Source organism: Pristiophorus japonicus, chromosome 6, assembly GCF_044704955.1.
Source record: "Pristiophorus japonicus isolate sPriJap1 chromosome 6, sPriJap1.hap1, whole genome shotgun sequence".
Classification (NCBI taxonomy): Eukaryota; Metazoa; Chordata; class Chondrichthyes; family Pristiophoridae; genus Pristiophorus; species Pristiophorus japonicus.
The window spans coordinates 218,684,886-218,693,304 of NC_091982.1; positions in this window are offsets into that span (position 1 = coordinate 218,684,886).

The following is an 8,419-nucleotide window of genomic DNA, read 5'->3' on the forward strand; positions in this document are numbered from 1 at the left end:
AATGTCTGCAGTGGCAGACAGGAAAAACCCCGTGGCATAAAAATTCAAGGTGATGGCGATCTTGGTCTCCACGATGAGGGCGGTCTTGAGCGTTGTGTGAGGCTGGAGATCTTCTCGCAGGAGAGTGCAGAGCTCCCCGAGTACTTATTTCTGAAATCTTAGCCTTCGCAAGCATTGCTCATCACTGAACTGGGGGAAGGAGAACTGAGGTCTGTAGACCCTTTGAGGGTATGGCCTCTTTACCCCACGTCTGCGTTGGCCACCTCCCCTGGAAGCTGCCTGCTGGCCATCTCCCTCGTCCTCCTCATTCTCGAGCTCCTCTGGAGGCTCTTGCTGCAAAGGCTCCTCTCCTAGTATTTGGAGGGGGAGCAGCATCCCTCACCCTCCTCCTGATGCCATCTCCCGTCTAGCCACCCTCTCTAGGTGCAGGTCTGTGCACATCTGCATGACCTTCTCACTGTTGGGCAGCTATGGCTGCTGCCTCCCTTGCCTGCTGCCTCTCTCGACGGTGCTGATGGCGACGCCTTCTCTTGTGTGCCACCCTGCGTCTGACCAGGTGTACCAGGTGTTCCCCTGCCAAAACTGATCCCATCCTGAGGGTGCACCCTGCCAAGCAGGTCTCTGGAGCTCAGAATGAGGCCTACAGGCCTTCACTAAAGAGTCAAACCTGAAAGTTCTCCAAAATTTTCTCAAAACCTCTGAGCAACACTCAGCAGGTTCAATGGAGGCAAAAAAACCCACTCCTTTATCATTATACCTGCAACTACCAGGATAGTAGAAGTCGAAGTAGATAGACCTTAGTCTTTTTTGGTTTAACAATTCCTATGTTTCTAAAGAATTTTGCCTACCCTCGCCCTTCATTCTTTTAGTGATAATCTTAAATTTATGCCTTACAATAAATGACTCACTGACCAGTGGAAATATTTTTTTCCAAGTTTACCTTATCAAAACTCTTCATGAGTTTTTAGACCTCAATCCGATCTGCTCTTAACCTTCTTTGTTCCGATGAACAGAGCCCCAATTTATTTACACTATGTTCATGGTTAAAGCCTCTCATCCCTGGTGCTATCTAATTGAGAAATAAAATGGACCCCATTGCGGGAAGAGTCCAGCGGTGTCACATTTGAGGACTGAATGAAAAACGGCGCGAGAGCACTGCCTGGAAAAATCCTACATTTTTGATGCCCGATATCGCAGCCGTGGCCACTTTTCAGAGGCCCGCACGCTGTGAGGTCACAGCTGCACAACTACTTTTACCGCGGTTTCACCATGCCGTTTGCGGTGGAAGTGCGCACTGCTGGAATCACCCCCGCCCCCGAGCTGAATATGGTTCGGGGAGGAAAAAACAACCGAATGCAGCGGCCGTTCGATTTTTTTCCATCGGCCACCCAAACCCCGCGGTAACTGTCCCTTCAGGAACAGTGAATTTCTGCCCCTATGGGTTTAATTAGAATTAAGAAATAGGAAAGGATTTAAGACTGTAGTGGGAGTTGTGTATAGGAGCCCTGGTAGCAACTGTGAAGTGCTAGATTGTATAAATACAAAGAGCAGACATGTGTGTAGCAAAGACAGAGTGGTTTTACTGGTGAATTTTAACTTTCATATAGATTGAGATAAGCAGACTAACACCTGTCAGAAGGGCCGTGAATTTCTTGAGTGCGTCCAGGATAGTTTTCTACAACAATATGTCCTAGAAGCAATAAGGGGACATGCCATATTAGATTTAGTCAAGAGTAATAATCCAGATTTATTTAACAGCCGAACAGTGCATGAACATTTATCCAATAGTGATCATAACATGATCTAGTTTAACATAGCGTTTGAAAGAGAGAAACACAAAACAGCTATTCTAATTCTAGATTTAGGTAAGGCTGACTTTAATGGACTAAGACAGAGACTGTCCACAGTAAACTGGGCAAATCTGTTAATGGGTAAAACGATAGAAGATTAGTGGGAGACGTTCAAAAAATAATTGAATGTGTTACAGAACCAGTTTATACCCCTGAGGGGCAAGATCTCTACTTGCCAAAAAAAAAGACATGGACAACTAATGAGGTAAGGGACGGCATAAAATTATAAGAAAAAGCATGCAAAAATGCAATAAATAGCACAGATCTTGGAGAATGGAAAAGATACAAAGAACAGCAACAGGTCACAAACAGTAAGAGCTACAAAAAGGGAGCATGAAAAGAAACTTGCAATGGATATCAAAATTGACACAAAGAATTTTTACAATTATATTAGGAAAAAGAGGTGGTCAAGAGTAATGTTAGCCCCTTAAAAACTGATATCGATGATATTGTCAATGATAATAAGGAAATGACAGACAATTTGAATAATTACATTGTGTCAGTATTTACAGTGGAGGAAGAAGATAACATGCCAGATATCTCAAGTAAACAGGGTTTTAAATGATGAGCACATTGCTAACTATAATCTTCCAAAGTTCTCCTAATTTGGGAACTGTTCCTTTAGATTGGAAAATTAAACATGTTACTCCACTATTTAAGAATGGCAAGAGAGGGAAACCAGGGAACTCATCATCATCATCATAGGCAGTCCCTCGAAACGAGGATGACTTGCTTCCACACCAAAAAAGGATGAGTTCACAGGTTTCAATGAAGGACCTAATATTCCAGATCCCGAACTACATCCTGAAGGGTGGAAGATGCCTGTGCGTGGATCTTTTTAACGTGTGGTGGCCATTGCACCCCAGCCACCACATGGGCTTGACAGAGCTAGGTCTCGGCCCAGTGGCAAGGGTTAACCAAGATGACTGGAGACCTGCTCTGCTGCACGGACCTAGTGCGCACACATATTGCAGTGTGGGCTGGCTTGTGCTCGTCTCTTCTGGGGCCCAAACTCACGCCTCTCCTGGGCCCTGATCACGTCGCTCCACAATCACTCACCGCTCCTGCGCCCCAACCTCGCCACTCCTGCTGTACCTGCCCACGCTCCAATCACTGAGCTGGACCTTGATGACGTCCCTCTTCGCTGCCGTCGCGCTCCTGCACCAGCTCATGCTGCTCCCTGAAGTAGTATGTCTCCACGCCGTTCCCGGGGCCTCCACGCTGCTCCCAGGGTCTCTATGCCGCTCCTTTTATGGCCTCCACCTGCCGCTGGTGTTCTCACGCAGGTCGGGGCCTCCATGCTCTATCAGGGAATTATAGATCAGTTAGCCTAACGTCTGTTGCCTAAAAATTACCAGAGTCTATAATTAAGGATAGGGTGACTGAACACCTCAAAAATTTCAATTGATCAGAGAGAGCCAGCATGGATTTGTGAAAGGTAGGTCATGCCTGACAAACCTGATTGAATTTTTTGAGGAGGTGACTAAAGTAGTGGACAGGGGAATGTCTATGGATGTTATTTATATGGATTTCCAGAAGGCATTTGGTAACGTCTCACATAATGGGACTGTTAACTAAGGTAGAAGCGCATGGAAGTGAGGGCAAATGATTGACCTGGTTAGGAAATTGACTGATCAGCAGGAGACAGGCAGCAGGGATAATAGTTAGGTACTCAAATTGGCAGGATGTGACTAGTGGTGTCCCGCGGGGATTTGTGTTGGGGCCTCAACTATTGAAAGTATTTATTAATGGCGTAAATGATGGCATAGAAAGCAACATATCCAAATTTACTGATGACACAAAGGTAGGCGGCATTGTAGGCAGTGTAGATGAAAGCAAAAATTACAAAAGGATATTGGTAGATTAAGTGAATGGGTACAACTGTGGCAAATGGATTTCAATGTAGGTAAATGTGAGTTCATCCACTTTGGACCTAACAAGGATGGAACAGAGTACGTTCTAAATGGTGAAAAGCAAAAAACTGTAGGGGCTAGACTTTCCTCTTCACAGGGGAATGGCTAGACATTCCTCGGTACAGTTCTTTTTGACGCAAAACCACCCGGCGAAAGCTTCCTCTTCATTTTTTAAAGAGTTCCGGAGACATTTTCAAAATACCGCTAGGGAGCAGACCGCCTGCGTGCATCTGTGTGCACCATCGAGAAAACCGCCACCTTCCAAGTTTTGCCTCAAAGGTGACCTATACATAAGATCAAAAAGAATGCTCACGGAAAGCTGCCGGAAACAGGCCGGTAGGTAAGTACCCTGCAAAGAAAGGTAAGTTAAAGGTTTTTTAATTATTATTTTTAAGTTATTTCATGATGCTTACGTTAACAAGGGTCTTAAGAATGTTTTCTAAATGTTTATTTTTTGTTTCATTGAAAAAATATTTTTTGCGTTTTCCCCCTGTTGTGTTCCTAACACAGATGAGACTGCACACAGGGAGGTTAAAGTAACAGTGACCTCAGTCTTTATTAAGACACTCCAGAGTGAGGAACAGGCCTTAGGGGCCGGCTTATATATAGTGCTCCCAAGGGATGCTGGGACCCCTTGGGACTTCAGGGGATGCGCTCCCTAGTGGCGGAACATGGGAGTGCATGCTTTACAGATACACAACATCACACCCGCAAATTCAAAGTGAAAACTATTTACAAGGTGAGGCGGTCGGGAGGCTTTCTTTACCTGGTGGACCGCCTTGGTACAAATGTCTGTTCTGGTGTGTTATCTGTGCCCTCGCTGGGCTGGCGTGTAGTTGGCACTGCAGGGCTGCTGGGTGAGCCTGGCCTTGCTGGGCTGTTGGGCATCATGGGTTTGATTTCCTTTGGGTGTGTGTTGTGGGCTCGAAAAAGGTGGTGTCCGCTGTGGGTTGTTCAGGGCAGTCTGTGAACCGCAGCCTCGTTTGGTCTAGGTGCTTTCTGCAAATTTGTCCATTGTCTAGTTTGACTACAAACACCCTACTCCTTTCTTTAGCTATCACCGTGCCCGTGATCCACTTGGGACCATGTCCATAGTTTAGCACATATACAGGGTCATTCAGATCAATTTCCCGTGACACAGTGGCGCGACCATCATTTACATGGTCTCTACCTGATCATGCAGGTTGCGGTGAACCAGCGAGAGTCTGGTTTAAAGTGTACTCTTCATGAGTAGCTCAACCGGGGGCACCCCTGTGAGCGAGTTGGGTCTCGTGCGGTAGCTGAGCAGTACTTGGGACAGGCGGGTTTGGAGTGAGCCTTCTATGACTCGTTTAAGGCTTTGTTTGATTGTTTGTACTGCCCGGTCTGCCTGCCCATTGGAGGCTGGTTTAAACGGGGCCGAGGTCACATATTTGCAGGTCATGAATTCTTTAAATTCGGCACTGGTGAAACATGGCCCATTGTCACTGACCAGCATGTTAGGCAGGCCGTCGGTGGCAAACATGGCCATCAGGCTTTCAATGGTGGTGGTGGCGATGCTTCCCGACATTATTTCACATTCAATCCATTTTAAAAAAGCATCCACCACCACCAGGAACATTTTACCAAGAAACGGGCCCGCATAGTCGACATGGATCCTTGACCATGGCCTGGAGGGCCAGGACCACAAACTTAGTGGTGCCTCTCTGGGCGCGTTGTTCAACTGAGCACACACGCTGCATTGTCGTACACAGGACTCTAAGTCAGAGTCGATACCGGAACACCACACGTGGGATCTGGCTATCGCTTTCATCATTACTATACCCGGATGTGTGCTGTGGAGATCCGAGATGAACATCTCCCTGCCCTTTTTGGGTAGCACTACGTGGTTACCCCACAACAGGCAGTCTGCCTGAATGGAGAGCTCGTCCTTTCACCGCTGGAACGGCTTCATTAACTCTTGCATTTCAATGGGGATGCTGGCCCAGCTCCCATGCAGTACACAGTTTTTTACTAGGGACAGCAGAGGATCTTGGCTGGTCCAAGTCCTAATCTGGCGGGCCGTGACAGGTGATTTATCATTTTCAAATGCTTCCATGACCATCAACAAGTCTGCGGGCTGCGCCACCATCAATAAGTTTGCAGGCTGCGCCATTTCCACCCCCGTGGTGAGCAATTGTAGCCGACTGAGAGCACCCGCACAGTTCTCGGTGCCTGGCCTGTGGCGGATGGTACAGTTATACGCTGATAGCGTGAGTGCACATCTTTGTATGCGGGCTGACGCATTAGTATTTATCCCCTTGTTTTCAGCGAACAGGGATGTGAGGGGCTTGTGATCAATTTCCAGCTCAAATTTGAGGCCAAACAGGTACTGATGCATTTTCATTACCTCGAACACACACGCTAATGCCTCTTTCTCAATCATGCTGTAGGTCCTCTCGGCCTTAGACAAGCTCCTGGAAGCATTGGCGACAGGTTGCAACTTCCCCGCAACGTTAGCTTGTTGTAACACACACCCGACTCCGTACGACAACGCATCACATGCTAGCACAAGTCTTTTACACGGGTTATACAATACAAGCAGGTTGTTGGAGAATAAAATGTTTCTGACTTTCTCAAAAGCAGTTACTTGGTTTTTTCCCCATACCCAGTTCTCACCTTTACGCAATAACACATGTAGGCGCTCTAAGAGGGTGCTTAACCCCGGTAGGAAGTTACGAAAATAGTTGAGGAGTCCCAGGAACGACCGCAACTCTGTGACGTTCTGTGGCCTGGGCACGTTCCTGATAGCCTCAGTCTTGGTGTCTGGGCCGAATGCCGTCCACTGCGATCTTTCTCCCCAAAAGCTCCACTTCTGTTGCCATGAAGATGCATTTCGACCTTTTCAGCCGAAGCCATACGCGATCCAATCGCTGGAGGACCTCCTCCAGGTTTTGAAGGTGCTCGACGGTGTCCCGACCCATGACCAATATGTCATCCTGAAAAACCACCATGCATGGTACCGACTTGAGTAGGCTCTCTATGTTTCTCTGGAAGATCGCTGCAGCCGACCGAATTCTAAATGGGCATCAGTTGGAGATGAACAGTCCCTTATGCGTGTTGATGCAGGTGAGGCCCTTTGAAGACTCCTCCAGCTCCTGCATCAATTAGGCCAAAGTCAGGTCGAGCTTGGTGAAAGTCTTTCCTCCGGCCAGCGTCACAACTAGGTCGTCTGCCTTAGGTAGCGGGTATTGGTCCTGTAGCGAGAAACGATAAATAGTTACTTTATATCACCGCAAATCCTGACCATGCCATCACTTTTGAGTACTGGAACAATCGGGCTGGCCCACTCACTGAATTTCACTGGAGAGATGATGCCCTCGCATTGCAGCCTGTCCAGCTCGATTTTCACTCTCTCCCTCATCATGTGAGGTACCGCTCGCGCCTTGTGGTGAATAGGTCGTGCCTCTGGGACCAAGTGGATCCGCACCTTCGCCCTGGAAAAGTTTCCAATGCCTGGCTCAAAAAGGGAAGTAAATTTGTTCAGAACCTGGGTACATGAGGCCTCATCGACATGTGATAGCGCTCGGATGTCATCCCAGTTCCAGTGGATTTTGCCCAGCCAGCTCCTTCCAGGCTCGCAAACACAGTTCCAGTTCATTTATGAACATTGCTAGCACTCGTGTGGCTGAGAGATTTATTTGGTGTTATCACTGGTGGACATAAATGCCTGTGCTATCGCAATGGCCTTACTGAGGGTCGGTGTCTCTACAGTGAAAAGTTTTCGTAGGATGGTCTCGTGGCCAATGCCCAGTACAAAAAAGTCTCTGAGCATTTGTTCCAGGTAGCCATCAAACACATATTGTCCTGCAAGTCGCCTTAGCTCGGCGACGTAGCTCGCCACTTCCTGACCTTCAGATCTCTGGCACGTGTAGAACCGATACCTCGCCATCAGCACGCTCTCCCTTGGGTTAAGATGCTCCCGAACCAGTGTACATAGCTCCTCATATGACTTATCTATGGGTTTCACCGGAGCCAGAAGATTCTTCATGAGGCTATAGGTCGGTGCCCCGCAGACTGTGAGGAGGACCGCTCTCCTTTTTGCAGCGCTTCCTTTGCCGTCCAGCTCGTTGGCTACAAAGTACTGGCCTAAACGTTCGACATAGGCTTCCCAGTCCTCACCCTCCGAGAACTTCTCCAGGATGCCCACAGTTTGCTGCATCTTTGCGTTTGATTCGTGTACTCGGCGCCAGTTGTTGTGTTCCTAACACAGATGAAGCTGCACACAGGGAGGTTAAAATAACAGTGACCTCAGTCTTTCTTGAGGCATTCCAGAGTGAGGCACAGGCCTTCAGGGCCAGTTTATATACAGTGCTCCCAAGGGATGCTGGGATCCCTTGGGACTTCAGGGGATGCGCTCCCTGGTGGTGGAACATGGGAGTGCATGCTTTACAGATACACAACACCCCGCTCCCTAGGCCCAACTGCAGCCCCAGTCTAAATTTTGAGTACTTATCATCTGTAAGAACTGATCTTTTGCCAAGTTTTGCGTTTAACCGCCGAGAAACTGCCGAGAATCTACATGTAAGATCCATTTTCTCGCCGGGTGGTATTTTTTCCCTTTTTTATGGAATTTCTTGCCAGTGTTATTTGAAGAATCTTCGCGGTCTTTTTGGATGGCAATCCGGCGGTGGGGCC